Source organism: Macaca thibetana, chromosome 15 (assembly GCF_024542745.1).
Source record: "Macaca thibetana thibetana isolate TM-01 chromosome 15, ASM2454274v1, whole genome shotgun sequence".
NCBI classification, from domain to species: domain Eukaryota; kingdom Metazoa; phylum Chordata; class Mammalia; order Primates; family Cercopithecidae; genus Macaca; species Macaca thibetana.
Genome location: NC_065592.1, coordinates 83520547 through 83547082, shown reverse-complemented (window position 1 = coordinate 83547082; position 26536 = coordinate 83520547). Strand labels below are relative to the sequence as shown.

At 35.9% G+C, this 26536-nt stretch overlaps 2 protein-coding genes across 9 annotated transcripts in view; one reads left to right on the top strand and one right to left on the bottom strand.

Moving 5' to 3' along the window:
• TRPM3 (transient receptor potential cation channel subfamily M member 3) overlaps window positions 1-26536 on the top strand; it is a 1017461-nt gene that overhangs the window by 397259 nt on the left and 593666 nt on the right. The gene's annotated exons all lie outside the window — the stretch shown is intronic.
• The window catches only part of C15H9orf85 (chromosome 15 C9orf85 homolog), an 867064-nt gene that overhangs the window by 836896 nt on the left and 3632 nt on the right, over window positions 1-26536 (bottom strand). The gene's annotated exons all lie outside the window — the stretch shown is intronic.

Sequence of the window (26536 nt, the reverse complement as noted above, 5' to 3'; positions counted from 1 at the left end):
CCCTATTAATTTCTAGCATTTTTAGCTGGTATCGATTTTGATAGAGAATAGATAGAGATCAAATCTGAATTTTTGCCAGATGGTGTTCCAGTCATCTCAACACCATTTAATCTCTCTTCTGATTCAACATGCCATTTATATCATAAACCAAACTCCTATATATTTCTGGATTTGTGTCTAGATTCTATGCTGTTCCATTGATCTTTTAATGCAACAGAACAACAATATTTTAATTGCAGTAGACTTATAATAAAACCATTCTTCACTCCCTCTTCATTAAATTATTTCCTAAGAATTTTCTATTTGTGCACATTCATTTTTCCATGTGATTTAGATAAACATATTTGTGGAGTTCTAAGAAATATGTTGTGATCGTATTGAAGGTTGTGCACCAGTATCAGTTTTCTCAAGTACTAGACCTTTGTGGTTGTAGGAGAAGGCTATTTCATTGAATTTGGGCATCCATGTCATACTAACTTCATATAAATAATTTGAAAGACTGTGTTCTTTTTCTATGCTTTTGATCTGTTTCAATAGTATTGGAGGTATCTGTAATTTCAAATTTTCAAATTTGACATAGTATTGAAGCTATTTACTCTTTACAATTTTATTTCACCAGGGAATTACCTAAGATTGGTGCTTGTTCAAAGGTATGGGAGAGTGCAGTGAGGAATCACTTAATTTAATTTTTACCCGTTAAGATATTTATATACTCTGCTCATCTGGGTCAGTTTTTATAAATTGCATTTTCTTAGTAACCAATACATTTCTTATAGATTTTCAAATGTATTTGCAAGTTGATGTGAATGATAGCAACCGTTTATGTATTTTCATTTTCTCTGTTGTGAGGTTATTTCCCCCTACTCATTGTGTATATGTGGATGGGTGTGTATGGACCTCCCATTCTTTATTAGTTTTGTTTGTTATTTATCCTATTTTTTTAAAAAAAGTCTCTTGTATTTTTTAATTCTACAACATTTCTGCCCTCTAATTAATTTTTTGTTTCTCCTTTCTAGTTATTTCTTATTTTATACTGCTTAGTTTCATTTTGCTCTTCTTTCTTGTGTAACTTTGGATACTTATTCAGTATTTTGTTTTGTTTTTATTTATATGTTTATATATATTTGAGACAGGATCTCACTCTGTTACCCAGGCCGAAGTGGAATGAAATCTCAGCTCACTACAGTTTTGACCCCCCAGGCTCAAGCCATCCTCCCACCTCAGCCTCCCAAGTAGCTGGAACCACAGGTGCATGCCACCACACTCAGCTAATTGTGTTTTTTGTAGAGATGGGGCTTGGCTATATTGCTCAGGCTGGTCTCAAACTCCTGGTCTCAAGCGATCCACCTGCCTCAGCCTCCCAAAGTTCTGGGATTACAGGTATGAGACATTATGCCTGGGCTGTTTTGCTTATTAATATAAATATTTTAACTATATATTTTCTCTTAAACTTGGTATTAGCTGCTTTTTACCATTTCCAAGTGTATTTTTGTTATTTATCTTTATTACTCCTTTAACTCATGTACCTGTGCATAGTTTGGTGGGGTGAGAGGCTATTGAGATTTTCTATATAGCCTAACACTTGGTTAATTTTTTTGTGAACATTCCATAATTACTTCGAAGAAGTTATTGTCTTGGTTTTTGGGTTATAGCTGTTTTGTTGTTGTTGTTGTTGTTGTTTTGAGACAGAGTCTCACTCTGTCACCCAGGCTGGAATGCAATGGCATGTCATGGCTCACTGCAGCCTCCACCTCCTGGGCCCAAGTGATCCTCCCACCTCAGTTTCCCAAGTAGCTGGGAGCACAGGTGCACAACACCATGTCCGACAAGTTTTTACAGTATTTTTTGTAGAGACTGGATCTCCCCATGTTGCTTAGGCTGGTGTTGAACTCCTGGGCTACAACAATCTTCCCACCTCAGCCTGACAGGGTGCTGGGATTACAGGTGTGAGCCACCACTCTGACCTGTATTTTCACTTCTTCTCACTTGCCTTTCCGCCATCCTTCTCTTTACAATTGGTTGATTACATTTTATTAGATCTAATCTTTTTATTTCTATCTTTGCATATATCTCTGTGTATGCTGTTTGACCAGCTATATGATTCCTTTTGAATCCCCAGCTCTAAAAAGAGAGGCTATCAGCATACATTCACTACCATCACTTTCTTCCTCATTTAAGTTTTGATGCTTATATTATTTCTACTTTTTATAGTTCTATTACTATAATGGCCACAGATTTGATTTTTGTTTTCTTAGCCTAGAACTAGATGGCTTCAATGGCCACTGCCATTTGCTGTTCTTACTCTCTTCCTTAGCTGAAATTCATCCTATGACTTTCAAGAAATTTTAAACTACTTCAAGAAAGTTTTCCTGGAACATTATTCTCTGAGTCTTGTATGTTCAAAAATGCCTTTTTTGTGGCCTTTATACTTTAGTGATCGCTTGGCTGGGTATAAAATTCTCGGTTCATGTGTTTTTGGTTCATGTTTTTCCTAAGATTTTCCAGGTGTCAGTCTTTCATGCACTGGCTGTATATTCTGCTCCAGAGAATTCTGTGAACAGTAGGCAGAAGACAAGAGAGGAGATTAAAAACACATAAGCATCTGGGTTGTCAATTATGTTGCTTTTTAAAAAATTATTACTATAATTTAAGTTCTAGGGTACATGTGCACAATGTGCAGGTTTGTTACATATGTATACCTGTGCCATGTTGGTGTGCTGCACCCATTAACTTGTCATTTACATTAAGTAGACCCACACATATTTGGACACTTATGGGTAAGGTTGTATTACACATCAGTGTAATAGCCTTTTTAATAAATGGTACAAGATCTGTTGGATATTCCTAGTGGAGAAAAAAAAAAAACACACAAGCATCTAAAATAAGGCCTCAGAAAACAAACCATTTCAAAACAACATCCAATACACCTCAGAGATTGAAAGTATTATTGTAACAAATCACATAATAATGATAGATCCCAGGGTGTTAAGAAAAATGTAAATTATTTTCAATGTTATTTATAAAAATTCAAGCAAATGTATAATTTGTTTTAAAAGTATTCTTCTAGTAATTAGAGAACTAGTTACATTTTTAATATTATTTGATAACTTTAGCTGATTTAAAAAGTTTTTTATATGAATTTTTTTTTCTTGACTGAAAACCTAAGGTGCACAGTTTTGCTCGGGTAGGAGAACAAGTAAGCTATAGTAAATTGAGATTTTTTTTTTTTAACTTCAGGAAATTCTCTTACACTTCAAGAAGCAGCATGTTTGTTCAACGTGCTGTGGTCAAACTAGATAGGAAGGAGACTTGCTGGCTGGATTTTTCAAGGTGAGCTTCTTGGTGAGGTGGCTCTTGAGCTGAACAGATTTTTGTGAAGGTAGAGAGGAAAAGAGAATATTTCTAAATTCTGGGAAATGAAATGTTGTTCAGAAAGTGCCACATAATTAGAGCCCCTTGTAAGGCCCCTGTTTATTGCATTGTTGCTTCCCCCAGGAGGTCTGAGATATGAATTGTGCACATACCTTTGTCGAGAGGCAGCATTATCTCTTTCTGAGACCTTGAATCAGCGGGCTTGGCAGCAAACAAAGTTACTTCTTCAGTCTGTTATGTGATTAGAACACTTGAAATGGGATAAATTCCAAAATGTTATCTTAACCTGATTTCCATTCAGACTAGAGATTGGTTTAAAAGAATCAGTCAGTACTCAACAGAGATCTCTTGAGGGTTTTTGTCAAGTGTATGAACAGGGCTTCAGAAGGCTCTGGGTCAGAGTTCCCTTATAAGGAAGAACAGTTGAGTTTAGTTTCTGTTAACCTTTTCTTAGCCAGTAGAAATTCTATTGCCTGGCTCTGTGTGTGTGTGTGTGTGTGTGTGTATTGCAGGCAAGAGGGCAGGTGTTCAGTGATACTGTGTGTCTCAGTAAATAAATGGTGAATTCCTTAAAGGCAAGAAGCAAGTCTGTTAACTTTTTCTATCTGGGGTTTAGGGATAATGCTCTGCATAAGACAGTATTTTAGCAAATGTTTGTTCAATGAAGGCATATTAAGCTACAGTTAATACTAAATAAGAAATCCATGAAGCTATCTCCTTGATGAAAATACTCTATTTTTTCACTGTGGGTTGCAAGTGACAAAGACCCTACTCAAACTAGCTTAAGCAAAAAAGGGAACATTTGGCTCCTAGGCTGGGACAACCACGTTGGTGTTACCGCTTTTGGACAAGGTTAAATCCAGGGGCTCAAGCAATGTTGTCAGATCTTTCAGTTCGGCTAGCCCCTACTTAGCTTCTCTATCAGACAGTTTTCTTTTTGAGGCAAGAAGATGACATCCAGCAGCCACAAACACATCTTAGTGCTTTAGGTAGCAAATGGCTGTTGTCTTTTCCTATAGATTTAGAAAAGAAATTCAAGGGGAACACTGGTTGACCAAGTTTGGGTCACATGATTATTGCTGAACCCATCACTATGGTCAAAGTTTGGAGGACTTAGGTGAATGGTATTAATAAATTATGAAAAGCTACCAGCTGCTGAGATCTTCAAGAAGCAGTGTGTTTGTTCAGTGTGCTGTGGTCATGGGTTTTGCCTCATTTCCTACAACCAGTAATGACCTCTAGGTCACATATAAGTCAGGTGCTGAGTGTTACCAACCTGACAGAATGGTTGTATTTCCAGAAGAATGGAGAAAAAGGATGTGGGTTAGGACAAAACAACCAGTCTCCACTACTGTTATTTAGGTGCTCCCTGGAGCATAATTGAGCTCTAAGAAGAACCTGGTATGTCTCCAAAGACTGATGTGACAGAAAAGAAATGTACTCTTTTAGGACAATTATGTCAGAAAAATACAAGTGTTAGGAAACAGAATCTCAAGTTAATGGCTCATAGATTGGAACAAGTTGCTTCTTGAGGTTTCAAAAGTTTGTCTTTGACATCTGGTGGATTGTTTACTATGCTGGGTAGAGGGGGAGCTTCTGGAATGTATTGTAGCAGCCTGGCAAGCTAGAGGTTTTGGCTGGAACTGCAAACGGCACCACAGTGATTTGAAAGTTCCATCATTCTCCTTACCTATGGCTTGTGAAAGCTGACTTTATACCACTGTGTCATTGTGTACCCACGTTAAAAACGAAGGAACATCTAAGGAGTATCTACAAGATAAAACATAGTTTGGGAACATTTTCTCCCATTCTTCCAAATACACAAAGATAACAAGTGTTTGTTATTCATTTTGTCTGTAAATGGAAAGTTGATTTAAAGAGTAGAAATATACCTAAAAGAACAAATATGTACCTAACAGAATCACAGAGTACCTCTAAGTCTCTCTTCAGATGACTTCTTCATAAAGAATGATGTTACTAGGCAGATTATTCTTCTTAGTTCTTTAGAATTTTTTTTTTTTTTTTTTTAACTAAACTTGATGAGCTGAAAAATAAAATTGAGTAATGAGGGGGGAATTTTAATGTTTAATTTTATACTTTGGAATTTCCTTCTTAATTTTAATCTTTTATTCTAATTAGTTTATAAGAGTTTCTTTTGTTAAAAGACAATTTTAGTTACACTTGGAAAACTTTAATCTGGAATTTACTCCCATGTTTTCAGACATGTTTCCTTCAATTTTTTTTTTTCCTCAATCATTACTCATAATTAGAATAGCATACTAACGGTAAGTAGTATACTTTCCTTTTTGATTGCACAGAAGAAAAATGGATTTTACATGAGAAAATAGACAATGGAAATGCCTGTTTTGTCCATTCTTCATATTATCTGCATGTCCTTTTCCTAGAATTCAAGCTATGTCTGCAGGACAACTCCAGGTTTTGTAACAGCTTCATAGGACTTTCAGAGCACTCTTGAGTAAATACAGTCCAATGGTGTGGTGTTTTCTGCATTCTCTCAGAGTTTTTCAGAATCCATTCTCAAAGTCTCCTATCTAAAGGAACATACACTTGGTACTGGAAAAGGAAAGGGCAGCAGAAGTCCTTGGCTGAATGCCCACATTCACTCTCTTCTGTTGTTACTTAACCTCTGGTGTGTATTAGCTCCAGGGAAGTTACCCTATTAGACTTCCAAATGGAGTTCCATCTGGTATTTAAGGTAGCATGTACATTTTTTCATATCCTTTTTGACTTCCCAATAGACTAAAGGGCATGTGACCATTGACTCTTTGCTCTTCATTATAATTATGATGATAAACAGCTGTTTTAGTTTCTCTAAGAATAATGTTCAAAACATTTCATAATTTGTTATTTACTGTCAAGTTTTTGTTGGACTATTAGCCAACAGATATTTATGGAAACAAATAATTTTATCTCATTATAACTTTTAAGATAATTTGCATATTTCTGGTGACACAGTTATTTGGAACTCAAAAATATAAACCTGGGTTGTCATGGATACATGCATGCCAAGGCTTACTTTATCAAATTATTACAAAACTTACTATTTATTTTTAGGGTATAATAGAGTTTAATCAAAACACCAATGCTGTTCATTTTTTCCATTAAGGTTATTATATTAAGCATATTGCTGCTTAATTTCTTTCTTTTTAACGCTTTCTCTTAATGACATTTTATCGCCCAAGGACACAGTTTAAACTGCGTGTCAGAATGACTGATCAGCAGTCTGGCTTGACTTTTGCGAGTCTTCCTTTCTCCTGCTGATATGTCAAGTAAGGATTATATATAATTCAGAATAATGTTCATTGCAATGAGTTAGACCACCCTACCAGGGAACTCATAGAAACGTAATTGACCCAGATGAGAGAAAAAAATAAAATCTTAGCTTCCCCTAAGCAAAGTCCCAAATCTCACAATATTCTTCCTATCTTAAGGGTACAATAATAATTCTTAAGAACAGTCTAGAATCAAAGAAAGACTTGACTGATATTTAAGAAGGAAAGAAAAAAGAATGCAAGGGATGAGTGGTGGAACCAGAGATAGGTCAGGTTGTCCATGAGCAAAGAGTGGGATAAAAAGGCTTGGAAAGGTTTTTTTGAGTATGCCAATATTGGGTAAATTAAAGTGATCAGATGGGCCTTTTAAAAGTAACTTGCTTGGATAGAGCATACTACTTCTAGAGGCACAAGGTCAATCCACAGTAATAAGAAGTTTCAAAATCACGTACCTTATGAAATTTGGAGCTCTCATTTATTTTTACTTATCCATAGTGTTGGCCACAAATGTAAGGAATATTATGGTATAAGGAAGTCATTGTGTTAAGACGTAGAGAAAAACTAGATTTGAGAACTAACCAATACAAAAAGAAATGATGTTGCTTGGAATATATCTTTTTAAAAGGCAGCTCCATTAACTAAATTTATAGTGAATGGGAAGACATATATGTGGCCAACAGTCATATGGAAAGCTCAACATCACTGATCATTAGAGAACTGCAAATCAAAAGCACAATGAGATACCATCAGAGATACCAGTCAGAATGGCTCTTATTAAAAAGTCAAAAAGTAACAGATGGTGGTGAGTTTGTGGAGAAAAAAGAATGCTTGCTTATACACTGTTGGTGGGAGTGTAAATTAGTTCAGCCATTGTGCAAGACAGTGTGGCAATTCCTCAGAGACCTAAAGACAGAAATACCATTTGACCCAGCAATCCCATTACTGGGTATATATCCAAAGGAATAGAAATCATTCTATTATAAAGACACGTATATGTGTATGTTTACTGCAGCACCATTCACAATAGCAAACACATAGAATCAACCCAAATGCCTATCAATGATAGACTGGATAAAGAAAATGTGGTACATATACACCATGGAATACTATGCGGCCATAAAAAAGAATGAGTTCATGTCCCTTGCAGGGATGTAAAGAGAGCTGGAGGCCATTATCTTTAGTAAAGTAACACAGGAACGGAAAACCAAATATCACATATTCTTACTTATAAGTGGGAGCTAAATGATGAAAACACATGGACATATAGAGAGGAACAACACCTACTGGGGCCTTTCAGAGAGTGGAGGGTGGGAGGAGGGAGAGGATCAGGAAAAATAATGGACAGGTACTAGGCTTAACATCTGCATTATGAAATAATCTGTACAATAAACCCCCACGACACAAGTTTACCTATGTAACAAACTTGTGCTCTTGAGCTTAAAAGTTTTTTTAAAAAGTAGTTAACGGGACAAAGTTCTACCAATGGGAAATTTTTTTTTTTTTTTTTTTTTTTTTTGAGATAGGGTCTCATTCTGTCACCCATGCTAGAGTGCAGTGATGCGATCATGGCTCAAGTGATCCTCCCACCTCAGCCTCCCAAGTAGCTGGAACTATAGGCATGTGCCACCAGGCCTGTTTTTGTTTTTTAACATTTTCTTTTTAATAATTCTATATTTTCTATTATTTTTTATTTCCCTATGATTCCCAGGATGGTCTCAAACACCTGGGCTCAAGTGATTCTCCTGCCTTGCTGCCTTGGCCTTCCAGTGTGCTGGGATTACAGGCATGAGCCACCATGCCTGACCAAAACTACTTTGAATTCTGTGTACTATTTACAATACAGTGACAGAATCTGATAGTGCATGAAAAATACATCTTCACATAAGCAGAAAAGACAACTTCAATGTAATTTGTCAGGCAAACTTTTTAATATAAATTATCAGTATGAAGTAAATCTGAGTATGTTACCTTTGTTGAAGTTGAATGTGCTCAAATTAGCATGGCTGATTCTTTTAATAACCTCGTTTCGATATTAAAATTTAAACATTAGTTTTGATCTCACTTTAAAATGAATAAAAAAGTATATATGTGTATATATGTATATATATGCATGTGTGTATATATGTGTGTATATGTATATATGAAAATGTAAAAAATAATGGCTCTTATTAAGTCAAAAAATAACAGATGCTGGCAAGGTTGTGGAGAAAAAGGAATGCTTACACACTATTGGTGGGGGTGTAAATTAGTTCAGCCATTGTGGAAGACAGTGTGGCAATTCCTCAAAGACCTAAAGATGGGCCCACTGTGATAATTTCCTAATACCTCTCTCATTGTCCGTTTCTCCTTTCCAGTCTCAATTCCCGACTTTCCTTTTGTGTTTTCTGAGATAACTACTAAATGAGCTATTTGCACTCAAACTCTTGCTTTAGGGTTTGTTTTGAAGGTAACCCAACCTCAGACAAGTGGAAACCATTGCAAAGACAGTGGCCACCACGTGCAAAAGGGTTTTGGAGATGCTCTGCCAAGAGACTGACCAGCTCAAGCCACTCTATTGAGAAAGAGGAAACGAGAGATCTCGAGAGTTTGAAGTTTAGTCTAGTGTTAGAAACAAGGGATGAGATAAATTCTACCCTCTTGACTATGGATTTGTGATTCTCGACCCTATTCAACATTTGAAAGTTTTTATATAACAAAGATTGAGATAGAAACACTGCAGTTTTGACAAAACTCTTTCTACTTACTTATGGAAACATTCAGACATTATATACTGGTGTTTTGGACAACGTCCACTGTAGAGAAGAAACTTGGATATATTATGGCCCCAGTGAATGGAATTTCAGAAACAATCAAAACAAAACAAGTGCTGCAACAAAAATGTTAAAGATGCTCTTGTGGAAGAAGAAATTCCATTTCATGGGAAATCAAAAGGTCATGCCAAAGTAATCGAGATTTTGCAAGACAACAACCAGTAGAATGACAGACATGAGTGAAGGTGGTATGTGAAAAATACAGTCAACTTATAAACTGTAATAAAAATTTATTTTAAGTGGTAGTGATATTATTAATCCCATCATTCAAGCCTCAGAGATCTGCTTCAGACAGTGACATGTTTTGTTGCAGATTCAGACAACCTGATGTTGTACAGATAATCACATTAGCTCAAAATATTTCAGGTGTGTATTTGAAAAGCCCCTTTAACTTAATAATACATAGACAAAAGAATATTTTAGAACTAAAGGGTAGCTGAGAAAAATCTATAGTACTTTGAAATAATCAGTAAAAGAATGAAATCAAAGCTAATAGATCATAGGGCAAGTTACATCCATGGCTTGTTACAATCATTTTGAACTGTAGGGGTGGTTTTTGAACACTAAAATCCAGCTTACGTGTGAATTTCATTGTTTTTTGTATTTTTCTGAAAAGCTCAAAATGTGTGTAAATCATGTAAGAATATTAGCACCACATCCAGCTGGAGGTATTTATAAAGATCTCTGAAGCTGAGTACATTGATCATTTTTCAAATTAAGTTACACAGTGTTAGTACAACTAATTAAATTATCAGAATAAGAATCAAAACTTTAAAACATGTGAAGAGTCAAGCTTTATTTCTTTGTGCAAATTTTTATTTTACATGTCAAAGATACATCCTGTTTAATGTTCTTGATTTGACTTCTTATAAGCATAAAAATATAAAAATGTGATATGCATAATCTTTTTTATAGTTCAACATGAATGAACACATAACAAGCTGAACATCAAGTGTCTTATCTGACTACTTTTGAAAATAGATACTAATTACATTTTAATATAATCAAGTCTGGCTCAGGAATGCTCCTTTGAAACCCCCCGGGTCTCCCCAGGCAGAGCCAGTTGCCTTATTTCTCTTTGCTAACATCATACCTTGCTTACATTTATATTATTGTGCTTTTCACTATAATGCATTCATAAAGTATATTACTATATGGTATTTGCCTGAATAAGTACATGTATGACTTAACTGTGAAGTACTAGCCTTTTTATCTTTACCCCTGCTACCTGTCTCAGTACCTGACACATAGCAAAAGCTCAATAAATGTTTGAATGCATGCATGCATGCATGCATGCATGCATGAATGAATGAATGAAGAAATGTGTTGATTTAGGGCAATCATTGAGGAAACTTATATGCCTATTAGCTTTAAAGATATTGTAACATAAAAATATTTTCAAATATTATTCTAGGATGGGATAAATGACCAAACCTGGGGAGGTATCAGGATGTCATATTGAAGATGGGGAGGAGAGAAGAGGTAGAATTGGAACAGATTCAGAGAAGGAAGGAAGGGAAGTAGCTGTGCTTTCAAACCCCACAGTATGTCAGCTGGAAAAGAAAGACAGTGTGGAGCAGGAATTTAAAACGCCGGAGATACGGTGACTGGGCTGATCACATCTCTGCCACTTCTTAGGTTTGTGACTCTGAGGAGGTGAACTGTTTCTGTCTTTCAGTCTCTTGGTTCGGAATTCGCTTCATATAGCTGCTTAAATTGAAGCACTCAGCTGCAAGTCACAGAAAACATATTAGCTTCTTAAGTAATAAAGGCATTTGACTATCTTTCATAATTATTAATAGAAGTCTGAGGCTGTTGATTCTAGATTGGTTCAACATTTCAGGATGCCAGCCTGCTACCTGTCTTTCTCTCGGCCTCTCCCTCATGGTTTCAAGGTGATTGCTATAGCTCTAGGTATCACCTCCTCAAATAACAGCAATCCAGAGTTAGGGAATGAGTTATAGTGACAGTAAGTAGCATAGCGAGGGCTGCAAGAGAGCTTGGATGCTCTTTTTGTTTTTCAGGAAGAGAAGTTCTTTTCCCAAAGCACCATGTCGTTTATTTGCCTTATTGACCAGATTATATATAAAGGATACTTGGAAACAGGCATCTTATTTTTTAGCTTCTCTAGTAGAAGCACAAGTAAGAAAGAGGTTGAGAATGTCAGTTAGGTAGCCAACTAAGAGTACATGTCCCTGTTGGAATAAGGATTATTATTATTTCTTAGCACTGTGGCTGGCTACAGGGTTAAGTATTCGTTAGGTATTACTACTTTTATTATTAACCATTCCATACTGCAGTGAACAAAATAATTCTAACATAAAGTTTCTGTGGCAAAATAGACTAGTTCCTACCAACAAAATTTTTTAAATATTTACGAGCTCAGACATTACTATTATTACCTTTTATAATTATCTCCACCTCATCCTTTTCTTACCCAACCCCCACTCTGTTTTTGTGAAAATTACCAAACATGAGAAGTAATTTGTTCCTATTTTTAGGTCTGAAATGTAAACAGTGGTTTTTCTGAAATACCAATTACGAAGAGTGGAAATTTTTGTTTTAATTATTTTGAACATGTCTTCAGGAATTGAAATTGAATTTTACCTCAGAGCTTCACAACTGATAAAATTTTCATAGCAAAAAACCTCTTGAGATAGTACCTTGCCACATGGCCATTTCTATGTGGACTCTTTGGCTAGTGGGAAAATGTATCTAATATGCTGTTCCCATCAATTTAATCTTTGAGAACACTGCTTATTTCAGTTACAACATGAATTGTGGTGAGAGAGGAGAGCAATTTGGAAAGATAAAATAGCATGTATTTAGCGACTCTAGTAAGAATACCAAAGAGGTAAACAAAATTCACAAAATGAAAAGTAACCTCTAGAGGAGAGAAAGATGAAGGTAATACAATCTACAGACAAGTAAGTTATACTATCACATTAAGAGACCCCTTTAAATACACTAATCATGAGACATTTTTTTATACAAGCTATGTATTAGTAGAATTTGCAAAGTCAGTAGCAAAGTCATGAGCAGTAGTGTTCATGTTTGTAAGTGGAAAAATAGTCACCTTAAAAATCAATTTATATATTGAAGAAAGGAGAAGTATACATAACTCTTTGAAATGTAAGTTGTAAGTACACCGAGGGGATCAAAGAGCCAGTTAGAGAAAAAGAAGTTCTCCCCAAGGAAGCCTGATGTGATTTCTGCTTAATAAATAGTTGACTATTGGGAAAAATGGGATTATAATCAGACATATTATTGAATGATGTTATAATCTGTTCTATTTTTAAAACAACCATATTGAAATATAATTTACATGCCATAAAGTTCACCCATTTAAAGTGTACAGTTCAACAATTGGACCTGTTATTTTTAAGCAAACCAAACTGGAAAAAAGGTAAAAGAAAAAAGAGGGAATACTTAGAAATTATTGATTTCCTATTAGAAACTCATGTAAATACTGAAAAATCTCCTGGAGGACAAATTTTTTATTTAAAACCCAAAAGCAAATTAAAAGTAATTTTATATACTGCATTGTTCTTCATGCCCTGAGTTTAGGCACCCATAGCGTATGCACAGAATCATCTCTACCTGGGGATGGAAAATCTCCAGCGTTTCTCCTGAAATGCATGGGAGCAAATAGAAACAGAGGCATAGAGGGAAGGTCGAGGGCTGAAAGATGCCATTAGAAACCTTTGATATGGAGCCCAGTGTGTGAGTTTGAGAAAGAAAGTATTATTGTTATGTTTCATTTTCATGTTTCTTGATTTCTAATACTTCCTCTCCCCAAGGCATCATCGTCTGTTTTTTTTTTTTTTTTCTCTCTCTCTTTTTTTTCCTTTTTTTTCTTTTTTTGAGACAGAAAAAAAAGCTCTGTGGCCCAGGCTGGAGTGCAGTGGCAAGATCTCGGCTCACTGCAACCTCTGGCTCACAAGTTCAGGTGATTAGCCTTCCTCAGCCTCCCGAGTAGCTGAGATTACAGGTGCCTGCCACCGCACCTGGCTAATTTTTGTATTTTTAGTAGAGACGGGATTTCACCATGTTGGCCAGGCTGGTCTTGAACTCCTGACCTAAGGCAATCTGCCCACCTCAGCCTCCCAGAGTGCTGGGGTTATAGGTGTGAGCCACCGCGCCCAACCTATTTTTAATTGCGCAACTTACCTTAACATATATTTTCAACTGTTTAAATAATGTAAAAATATTACTTTCTAAAAATACTTAAAATGTATCCTCCAAGTCTGAAGCTTCCTTTGGGACATTTTACAGAACTCTGTTGCATGTAATTCCTTTGGTGACATATCAAAATAAGAAACTGATGGGGTTTAAAGTTCAAAGTCATGTGCTTTTCCATTTAGAAAATTAAAGAGAAATAAAAGAAGAATCATATTTTTTTCCAGGAAAAAGATTAAGATAATTAGAATTGCTCAGCCAATTTACCAGAGTTTATGTTGATACAATTGCCAAATAGATTATCTATAACCCCACTAATGGATCTTCAAAACTGTTTGCAGAACTCATTTTTTCATGTTACTGTGTTATGCTTAGATGAGCTGGTCTTGTGTATTGACTTAAGTACTTAAGTTAATTTGTTTACTTGATATTTATTAAGCTATTAGATTTGTATTTGATGTTAGTTCTTTCTACAAAGGGAGAAGCAATATACAAAAGAAAATGGATTTTTGCCTTAGGTTGAGGTCATGAAAATGATGGTACTTAATCTTTATTTCTTTGAAGAAGTACCTTTTTCTTTGTCGGTTTTGTGTGACTTTTAATACCTTTTCATTAGTTTTAAAGGGAAACCACAAAATAAAAACTAACTTATGCATTATTAAGCACACTCTTGGAGTGTCTAGAGGTTGAGGAAAAACCTAGTTTCAACAACTAAAAAATAAAACATAAATATTGACAGGTTTGCTTTCCTTGTACTAGTCTTGGTTCAGTCCATTTTCTACACAGATGCTAGAGTCATTTTAAAATGCAATTCCGATTACATTTACTGCACACTTAAAAACCTCAATGATTCCCCCACCCTCACTCCATCCACTTTAATGATACAGTTTAAACATCTTAGCAACTGTTGTCGTCCACACCAGCTTCTTTTGCTCTACAAAACTGCTACTTGTCTTCGAAGTCCACCGTGGGCCTTCTTCCTTCCTTGCCTTTTCCAGGGCTGTTCTCACTGTCTAAAGTAACTTTCTTTTACTTCTGTGGCTGAACTTGCTAAATGTTTGTGCTTCCAGAAAGAGCTCAGAAATCTCACTTCTCCCTCAGGCTCCTGTTCTGGTGCCCTCTTCGCAGTCTTTGCATCTCTCCATCTGGACCTGGATTAAGAAACACACCTGGGAGCAGCTCCCTGGTCCCTGTTCTGCAGTGAGCATATGAATTTCCTTAGACACACCATAATACCACCGGAAATGTGTTCAAGAGAATATTAAATGTGTTATGTATGATTGAGAAGAAGTAGGATTGTTAAGTGAAAATCCCTAAGAAGTAGGTTCCAATCACAATATGGTCCTATCCCTGGACTGCCTTCTCAGGTGGATGAGCCTGGGTACATGTGGACCTTTGGCTTCACTAGATGGAGTGTCCATGTTTGATGTCAGACCTGAATGACTTAAGGCTACAAAGAACAGGCTAAGCCTAGCAATCTTCCATTATTTCCCATGTGTCACTCAGTCCTTCCTCCAAAGTCAACTTTAAAGGATTAAACCTCCTTGAGCCACTAGCTTACATAATTGATGTTTTCAGCTTATCTAAGAGGTTGACTATCCAGTTGGATCTTACCTTTAGTTTAGCACTTAACATGCTATGTAAACTTCCTGTCTTCTCAAGTAGTTTGTCTATGTAGTCAATCTTTGTGTGGACGATGTATTAATCTCTTTGTATCCTCTGTACCTGGGGTAGTGCTGCACACATAGCAGTCATGTAGAGGAATTGATTGACTTAAATTTGTCCTGCTAATTGATGTTAATTAAGTCACACTTAAATGGTGTCTTTATACATTTACCGAACTCTTAAATTCATGGCAATGCTGCAAGTGTGGCATCAAATCCTACACCCAGAGAAATATGCATAACTTCTCAGCAAACAATAAATAATGTTTGTATTATGTATTAATAACCCTAGAAATATGACTCTGTTTCACTCAACTGAGAAAACGAAGCAGATCTATGATTTGCTGGTGTTATTTATTTTTTGTGTGCCTGAAGATAAGCATATGCTCAGATATATCTGAGCCAGATGTTCCACAGCATAAACTTCAGTAGCATGCAAAACTCTCTACTTATATCCATAATTCCACAATGTTCCAGGTAAGTTTAGTCTCCTAGGTTTTCTTGTTGCATGAGCTCTGTAGTATTAGGTAATATTTTCTTTCTATTCAAAATAGGTAATGCTGAAAATGCCTTATTTTATGGCCTACTGGAAATTGATGGAAACAATCCGAGACTCAGTGGAACTAGTCTTAAAATCTAAACAGTTAGTCCTGGGAAGAACTCAACAGAGCAACAACATCACTCTTATTATATACATTATCCTGAGACCCAAACTAGTAAGGTGCTCTGACAGAGTTCACATTGCTGCTTATGGGTAGCCTGGAAAAGAATACAGTTGCCTGGGCTTCCATACTATTCCCATTCTGTTATACGTGGTTGCATCTCCATGTCTTCTGCTTCTCACTCTTCTCTGTGTCCCCGCAACAGAACTGGAAGTGACAGATGGAAGGATTTGTGTAAAAAGAAAGCTAAATAAAGAGGAATAGGGAGCTGAAGAGTGACTGAGAATTTGCAGTCCAGTATACGGGTAAGACGCCAATGGAAGATGACATTATGAGCATCCCTGCCTAAGACTCAAATAAGTTTTGACTCTAGGTGAATGCTTGAGGAGTCGCTAACATAATTTGAGCATGCTGAAAATTGTCATAAGGGATATTTTGGTGATTTGGGATTTTGGTAGGTATGTTCCTATGAGGCTGTGTTTATGGTAAGAGTTCCACTCATTGACTTTCTTCTTTGTTTGCCTCTTGCCTAGTCTTTTCTATTTCAGGGGGTTAGTGAGTTCTCACACTGAATTTTCCCCCAACTGATTTAGTAGCAGGTGGACAGCTCTAGAAAGAGACGTTTCCTATTTTCTGGCTGTCAGTCCACAGAGCTTAATTCAAGGTATTAACTCTGAGCTTCAAAGTCTCTAGTGGCTTAGATTCTAGAAAACTAAGAAATCTATGCTACATTTATTCAGTAACAGGCCAATAAGATAGCATTCAATTCACTCATTGCTTTTGCTGGTCAACTTTGTGGCAGAGATCACTGCCACATTGAATGATGCAGGATTGAATTTGTAAGACTAAGATGACAGGGATTTTAAGGTATTTGGATTCTTTAATTTACGGAGATAGTGTTTGTGAGAAATAATTTTTTTTTTTTTTTGAAATGGAGTATTACTCTGTCACCAGGCTGGAATGCACTGGCGCGATCTTGGCTCACTGCAACCTCTGCCTCCTGGGTTCAAGCGATTCTCCTGCCTTAGCCTCCTGAGTAACTGGGACTTCAGGCGCATGCCACCACACCCAGCTAATTTTTGTATTTTTAATAGAGACGGGGTTTCACCATGTTGGCCAGGATGGTCTCTATCTCTTGACCTCCTGATCTACTGGCCTCGGACTCCCAAAGTGCTGAGTTTACAGGCATGAGCCACCATTCCTGGCTGAAAAATACTTTAAGAATATTTGGAAATATGAAGTCATAGGCCTCATTGAGAACAGATTGTGAATTATATTATGGAACCAAAGACCCCTGTATTCACAATTGCTACTTAAGAAATTTTATCACACCATTTGGATGGACCTATAATTAAAAAAAAAAGATAAAAGATTGTGGTTTGGTCAAATATCATCAAGGAAATTTTATTCAGTCTTTAAAAGGTAATGAGACAGAGATTGCGGTGCGAACACACACACACACACACACACACACACACACAGAGTTTTGTAGATAGTAGGCAAAATAATGAGACCAATAAGGAAGAAGAATACAGCAGAGGTGGTTTTCAGAGCAGCTTACTAACGATAGAACAGTTATAAGAATATGTAGATACGTGTTTATGTGTGCTTAGATTGGAAATGGCCTTTCTTTAGCATAACATCTGCAGTGTGTGCTATAAAGAAAATGGCTGCTAGAGTGAATGTATAAATGTTAACAATTTCTTGTAAATAACAAAGACCATCATCAAAATTAAAAGCTATGTGGAAAACTGCAAAAATACTAGCAACTCACATGACTGTGGATTAATGTCCTTAATATAAAAAGAACTCTTATAAGTCAATAAGAAAAACAAAACTCTAATAAAAGAAGAAACAATTTGCTAGAAGAATTACAAATGGCCATAGGAAAAATGGAGCTTTCTAAGTTACCAGATAAATATATAACACATTTCTTTTTCTGTGATCAACTTGGCCAAAAATTAATTTAAATTAATGATATGCCCAGTTTTGTCAATGATTCACTAATAAGGACGTTCTTATACTTTGCTGAGGGGCACGTAAAATGGTTCAACACTGCTGGATAACAATTTGGAAATAATTATCAAGAGCCTGAAAATATATTCATGATTTATGAACTAATCATCCTTCATCCTAAATTGTATCTTAAGTAAATAATCAGAGATGTGCACAAAAACATGACTGAGTACTGTGCTGTGTATCCACCATAATAGCATTATTTAAAACATTAAAATTGCAAGTGAGCTGATTATCTTCCATTGACTAACATAATAAAATCCTATATAACCAGTAAGTATTGTATTTTCTAAGAATATTTGATAATATGGAGATCAATTCATGTATAATAAGTGTATTAAGCTGTATATGAAGTATGATTTTTAAAATACTTGGTAATATATCTAAAAATTACATCAGTAGTTATTGATGGATAATGAAAGAATAGATACATTTTAATTCTTTATATTTTTATGAGTTTTAAAATGTTTTGACATAAAAAATTTTTCTTTTATTATCAGGGAAGATAATAAATACATTTTCCCAACTTTATTATGTACAAAAAAAAAAAACATGAATTTTGAGTTTATAGTGTGGTGAATTCCAGCAATTCTATACCGTTGCATAACTGCCACTTTATTGAAGACATAGAGCATTTTCATCACCCTGAAAAGCTTCCTCACGTCCCTTTGTAGTCAATTTCATCTCCCGAATGATCCCTGGCAACCATTGCTCTGCTTTCTGTCACTTTTATCTTTTCTAAAATTTTATATATAATTTTCAGATTCACTCACATTGCTGTGTCAATATTTTCTTCTAAAAAATATATTTTGAAAGAATGCTCAGTATGTGGTTCCGTCCAAGAATTAACTGTAGAGGGAAGAGGCCATGGAGCATAAGGCAAAGAACAAGAGATCGAGGCTCAGATCTTGGGGAAGTCACCTATATTCTCGGGTTCTCAGTTTGCTCAGATGTAAAATTAGGATAATAATCTCTTTCTTACCTATATCTCAGCATCATTATGTGTAATGGATCAGAATATGTTGAACCACTTTGTGAGGCATCAACATTGGTTTCTATTTTTATTATTGTGAACCTGATTAAAATGGCTGATATGTAATTCAGTGTTCCTGTCTCCTTCAAAATGATATTTACCTTTATATAAAATGGAGAGTTGCCTTCATAAAGGTATATTAGGACATTAAGTTAAGGCTTTGACGAATTGCCATCATGGGACATGTTTATAAATTGTCCAGATTTTTAATGAGTGGCAATTGAATTCTCTAGCTTGAGTTATCCTCACATTGAATTTTTAATATCTGTACTTATCCCTTTTCCCCTTTTGCTTTTCTTTTCTAAAACCAATTCCTCTGTGTTTAGATGTCAGTCTCTACTTGCAGTTTAGAGTCTGAGAACTTTTCCTTTTATTAATTTTTTGAGAATTGAATAAACAATTTTTAGATTTTTTAAGGCTATGGAGTTAAGATTTGGGGAAGTAAAAGGGCACTGTAGAATCAGTATGTAATCAAGTCAGTTTGTAGACAAGCAATAGTCACTATAAGGAACTCTAAATGACTTGAATGAAATGATTATCACAAACATGCCTAGTTTACTCATTCTTCGTTTGTTCATTCTATAGTCAACAAATTTTGATTGAGTTTCCATTATGTTCCAGACAGTCTGCAAGGATCTGGGATACAGTCGACAGTTGCCCTATAGAAATTACATTCCATTCGTAGATTAAGGCCAAAAGTAAATAAACCAATCAATTAAATAGCTACCAGTTCTGATAAGTACAGGAAGAATTCAAACAAATAACTGTAATGCATGTTGAAGGAGGGCTAGAGAGATCAAGGAAGGATTCTCTAGGGAGATCACACATAACCTGAGTTTCACAGCATGAGAAGGAGCTAATCTTACGAAGAGCTGGAGGAGAAAGCTTTAGAAGAGGGAACAGCATATGTAAATGTCCTGTGATAGGAAATAAAACTGGAAGAAATAAAAGTGGTTAGGCATGATGAATTGGAAATGTCAAGAGTCGAGGTTGGAGAGATAGGCAGGATGAAATTTGTCACATCATCAAAAATGAGGAGTTTGGAGTTTTTCTTAAGTTCATGGAGAGAACTAGGCAATTTTACTCATAGGAGTAGCTTGATCTGTTTTAATCCTGGTGTTTTCATAAAAGTGAATACAACAGTTTTGTCATCTGATCTGTAGCCAACAGGTTTAGTTGCAAAGAATTTAAAGTCCAAAGAAAAACATGCCCATTAAAGCTATATCTACCTATTCTTTACTAAAACAATAATTATGAGTTTTTCCTTGGGATAGTATCAGGTACTACAGAACATTATAATTCTTTCTCTATTATCATCTCTCTCCTTCCCTATTGAGGAAGGCTTCCCAGAGACAGCTGGGTGTCCCACGTAGTCAACCAGATACCCTGTGCCAATGCATGTACCAGTTAGGTGCCTGTGGATGGCTTTGGCTGGATGCTAAATAAAAGCAGTCAGAATCCGATTCATTAATGAATTTAGAAGCTGCTATAAATCAAATTCATCTTTGGTACCTTTATTTTCTAACTTAATAGCTTCAGATTAGTAGTAGAGTCTTGATAATATTGTTTTGTTTTCTCCCCAAATACTCTGAACATTTTATATGAAGTCCAAGTAAATGTGGATAATCATTATAATTTTATTTATATGGTTACAGAGGTAGCTTTGGTTTGTACTTACTATATCAGGCATGAAGTTTCTGGCCATGTGCATCTTTTGTGTCATTGAAACAAACATCTTGTTGTAATAAGTTTCTAGAATATTATGAATAATGATAGATCATGGTTTTTTTGAGATACCCAACTTGAGTATCTGAAACTAAATCAGTTACCTTAAAAATACATTTTGTTTTTAATGTATACATTTTAAACCTTATATAATGTATCAAGAGTTTATCTTTGAATTCAAAACATAGCTCTGATACTTACAGTGTAAACTTGGGTAAGTATTTAATCTTTCTGTGTTTTAGTTTCCTCAACTAGAAAATGCAGGCAGGAATAAAAGTTGGATAACACCGAGAATTAAATGAGTTTATATATATTGTAAAACTTACCCCAAATTTGCAAAAAATGAGGAGTTATTTAGAAACATCCCTTTTTGCATTTAATAAATACTGTGTTTCAGGCATTGTGTTATATATTGGGCATATACCAAATGAGTACAGACAACCCTTATCTCAACCGAGAGGCCAGCCAGATGTAACTAGAAGGTTGGGAAAGGGATATGGAAGTCAGCCGTGCAGATAAAAGAAACCCAGAGCTACTGGAAGATGCACAGCTGCTTCTGTGCTTTGCAAGATTCTGGTGTTAGGTTAGATTAGTTAGGGTCATTCGGTTGTTCTTCCTTTTTTCAGATTTGTCAGAGCAAATACTAGCTTTTTTTTGGGAAGCTCCAGGAACCCTGTACAAATATTTTTATTTAATTGGCAGCAGCATATTGTAATGGGTAAAAGCATGGGTTATAGAATAAGATAGACCTGAATTCAAGTCCATTTACCAATCACGTGACCTTCTGCAGGTTTCTTAACCTCTCTGGGTCTTAACCTCTCTGAGGCTATTTCTCATCTGTAATACTGGGAAAACAATACTGCAGACTTTACAGGTTTGTTATGATAACTAAATGAGCTATGTGCTTAACACTGTTTAGCACATAGTAAGTGCCTGAAAAAAGTTATTAATCAGCATTTTAACATGATCACATAGCCACTATCTATTTTAAAAATAAGGACTCATAAAAGTTATATGAATTGCCCAGTGACTTAATGTGGATTCAAACCTGTTTCTCCCTGATTTCAAAATCCAGGTAGTTTGCATTTATTTTATGCCTCATCAGGAGAAAACCAAAACGAAAACTTGACCATTGTCTCTCAGAAAGTAAAATCATTTAATCCCTCCCACTACTATTAATATTAATAAAAATAAAATGAAAGGCTCCTGGTTGTCAAAAATATGGTACCAGAATAAATATCAACAATGCTGCATTTTTTGGAAGGCAGTCAAAAATAGATAGCAAGTACGGTTTTCATTAGCTTTCTTTATTAAAATTCTCTACCAAGCAGAGTTACTGCTTTGAGGATCTTCCAGATCACAGTATGTCTCTGTTTCCCAGGTGAGCGGACCTTATGGTCCAATCCAGGGCTGGATTGTGTGAGAAGCCCAGATGCACACGGCAGGGTATGTGGCTGGGGCAGGCCCTCAGCTTTCATTGGTGTGAGTCAGAAGGTGATTGAGAAGGTATATGTGAGGTTTGAGCTTGAACATGTGTTTGATTTGGGTATCCATTGGCCAAGAAATCTGACTTCAGCTGCACTGTTCATAGTAAATGCTGAGCTTCTCTCCAATTCATGCAAGTTATTCAAGCAGTAATTGGAGATTTACTGCTTAAATTTCTCCTCCTAAAAGATATTAATTCGTAAGTTATTTATCAAGTTGGTCAGATTTGTGGCTTTCATAATGAAAATGTGTCTAAAATACCTACATTCTGTGTGTGGATGTGTGTGTGCGCTTACATGTGTGTATGTGTTGCAGATATTTAAACTTAGCATAGAAAGAGAACATTTACAATAATGAATAGCATTGCTAATATTAGAAGAGTGAATATTAAGTGATCAGAAATGCACATCTCAAATTCTTATATTTTTAACAAGCCTCCAGGAACTCATTAGAATTTTTGAATTATACCAAAACCCCATCCCCTTTGTGAATGGAAAGGCTGAATAAGGTTGTGTTTTAGCTCTAGGCCTTTGAATATCTGTTGCACATTTTTTGGTATGTGTATATGTAAGATTTCTATTTTTCGTAGGGTGGAAGCTGCTTATATACATTTGTGTTTTCCAAAGTGAGACATTTTATATATTAAAGTTTTACACCCCATTATTGGAATATATGATTCTCTCTCATATCCACTATCTATTTTAAAAGTAAGGACTCATGGGACTACAGAGGAAAACAGTAAGGAAAATCAGAGGTGGCCCTCTTCTCATGTTTTCTCTGCAGCTTCTTCTCTTACTGGAAGAAACAAAGGAGGAAATGAAGGTGTTTTGTTTTGCTTTGCTTTTCCTAGATCACTAGCTATGGGAAGGATGGCACATATGACTCCAATATTGGTAATAATGAGTTGCTAATATTTTTTGAGCTCTTTCCATATGTGGGAACTTCTTCTAAGGTTTCTGCCCATATTGGCTTATTAATTTCACATTATCCCTTTGACAAAGGTAATATTATTGTCCCCAGTTTGCAGATAAAGGAACTAAAGCATGATGAGATTAAGTAACTTCCCCAAAGCAACGTGTAAATGGTAAAGCTTGGGTTTACTTTCAGGCCATTCGGTCTATGGCCTGTGCTCTTAAGGACTATGCTACATGCACTGCCAGTGGTATCTGTGAACAAGATAACAATAATATTACTAACAACAACAAAAGTAATTGGATTTAAATGTGTCTTTCTCTATGTTAGCACTGTGCTAATTGCTTTAACCTTCACAAAAACCTGGAGGTGGAAACTGTTGTAAACCCCATTCTTTTTTTTTTTTTTTTTTTTTAGTATACTTTGAGTTCTAGGGTACACGTGCATAACGTGCAGGTTTGTTACATATGTATACTTGTGCCATGTTGGTGTGCTGCAACCATCAACTCGTCAGCACCCATCAACTCGTCATTTACATCAGGTATAACTCCCAATGCAATCCCTCCCCCCTCCCCCCTTCCCATGATAGGCCCCGGTGTGTGATGTTCCCCTTCCCGAGTCCAAGTGATCTCATTGTTCAGTTCCCACCTATGAGTGAGAACATGCGGTGTTTGGTTTTCTGTTCTTGTGATAGTTTGCTAAGAATGATGGTTTCCAGCTGCATCCATGTCCCTACAAAGGACACAAACTTATCCTTTTTTATGGCTGCATAGTATTCCATGGTGTATATGTGCCACATTTTCTTAATCCAGTCTGTCACTGATGGACATCTGGGTTGATTCCAAGTCTTTGCTATTGTGAATAGTGCCTTACAATGTGGAAACTAAACCTTTGAGAAGTTGTGTAACTGTCCCCAGGCCACATAGTGGGTAAGAGGAGGCACTTGGGTTTGAATCAAGTTTGTCTGACTTCTCAAGTTACAGGTAAAGATAGGGAAGATGAAACACAGACAGTCCAGTACCTCCTCATTTCTTCAAGCATGAGCTGTCCATTAGCCCATCACTACCTACCATCACCTCTGTTACAAGTTGAAAAGAGTAAATTACATCAGTTCAGGGGTGTGTGTGTGAGTGTGTGTGTGTGTGTGTGAGCTATTACTTAAAATCTATGTTGAATATTCTAATTAATTTAGGAAACAATGTTTAAAAAGAAGCTAAATTATTAGTTTCCCCTCAAAGCTTCCTAAAGGACCTTTATGAGAAATAATTCAAGAGATTCAGAGGATTAAGAGACTACTATATTTAAAGTACCCCTATAATATAATATTGAATATAACTCTGAAGAGAGTTTTTTTTTTCCTAAAATCTCTGCACCATCATGTGAAGAAAGATTAATGTCCCAAGATGCCCAATGTAAAGAAGAGTTGGTATGAGTGGAGCTTAAGTATCCTTATACATTTCGAAAACTACGCTCTGGGAGAAGAACTTGACTTGGAAGTTAGAGGGAAGCACATTTCACTTCAGTCTTAGGTAGAATTTTCTGTCAACCAGAACTGTACAATCATGGAATGGGCTGTCTCAAAAACTCACCCACTCTCTGTCACCACAGGCATTTGTGCAAAGGGTGGACAGCAGTCAGAGATGCCTGGGGAGAGATCCCAATAATGGAGGAAAATGAATGGATAACAATTGTAGTCATGAGAAATTTTTATTTTACATGGAATAAATGCTGCTTAAGCCACTTAACAAAGTGAGTCATGGATTTTAATAAATTTTAGTGTATTTTAGAATCTATTATCTACAAAAGATGGCAAAAGGGGAAATATACCTTAAGAAAGGAAAAAAGCTAATCTGGTAAACATACATTTGGAAGTACATTAAGGATTGTTCTGTAGGTAAATGGAATCTATAAAGAGATCTTATATTTTGGAAAATGCTGTAGAAGCGTCAAAAAAATCCTAAAAATGTTATAGCTCTAATTTAAGTGAAGTTAAAAGGAAGAAACAGGAAAAGTATGTTTTTTGACAAAAATGATAAATTGCCATAAAGTTCATAAGACAAATGATTTTTTGAAAAAAAGAAATAGTGGTTCTCGGTCTTTGAGGAATTGCCACACTGTCTTCCACAATGATTGAACTAATTTACCAACAGTGTAAAAGCGTTCCTGTTTCTTCACAGCCTCGCCAGCATCTGTTGTTTCTTGACTTTTTGATACTTGTCATTCTGACTGTTGTGAGATGGTATCTCATTGTGGTTTTGATTTGCAGTTTTCCATTGATCAGTGATGTTGAGCTTTTTTCCATATGTTTGTTGGCTTCATAAATGTCTTCTTTTGAGAAGTGTCTGTTCGTGTTCTTTGCCGCCTTTTTAATGGGGTTGTTTTTTTCTTATAAATTTGCTTAAGTTCCTTGTAGACTCTGGATATTAGACCTTTGTCAGGTGGATAGATTGCAAAAATTTTCTCTCATTCTGTAGGTTGCCTGTTTGTTATGATAGTTTCTTTTGCTGTGCAGAAGCTCTTTAGTTAATTAGATGCCATTTGTCAATTTTTGCTTTTGTTGCAATCGCTTTTGACATGTTCATCATGAAATCTTAGCCTGTGCCTATGTCCTAAATGGTATTGCCTAGATTATCTTCCAGGTTTTTTATAGTTTTGGGTTTCACATTTAAGTATTTTATCTACCACAATCCCATTACTTGTATGTATCCCCCAAAATATAAATCATTGTATTTTAAAGATAATGTACACATATGTTCATTGCAGCACTACTCACAATAGCAAAGACATGGAATCAACCCAAATGTACATCAATGATGGACTAGATAAAGAAAATGTGGTGCATACACACCATGGAATACTATGCAGCCATAAAAAGGAACGAGATCATGTCCTTTGCAGTGTCATAGATGGAGCTGGAAACCATTATCTTCAGCAAATTGATATAGGAACAGAAAACCAAACACCACTATGTTCTCATTTATAAGTGGGAGCGAAACAATGAGAACACATGGACACAGGGAGGGGAACAACACATACGGGGGGGCTGTTGCAGGAGGAGAGCATTAGGATAAATAGCTAATGCATGTGGGGCTTAACTAGGTGATAGACTGACAGTGCAGAAAAGCACCATAGCACACATTTACCTGTGTAACAAACCTGCACATCCTGCACATGTATACTGGAACTTAAAGTAAAATAAAATATTTAAGAAAGAAAAATCAAAGCACAACAAAATTAATAAAAGAGGCCAATCATTAAGCAAGCAAGATGTTAGTATTAAGATTACAAAACACTGAAGCAAATGTCTACAAAGGCTCACCATTGGGCTCACCAAAGGCTTATGTGGTTTTTCCCCTGGATGCTTAAGTATCATCTTTCTGCACTA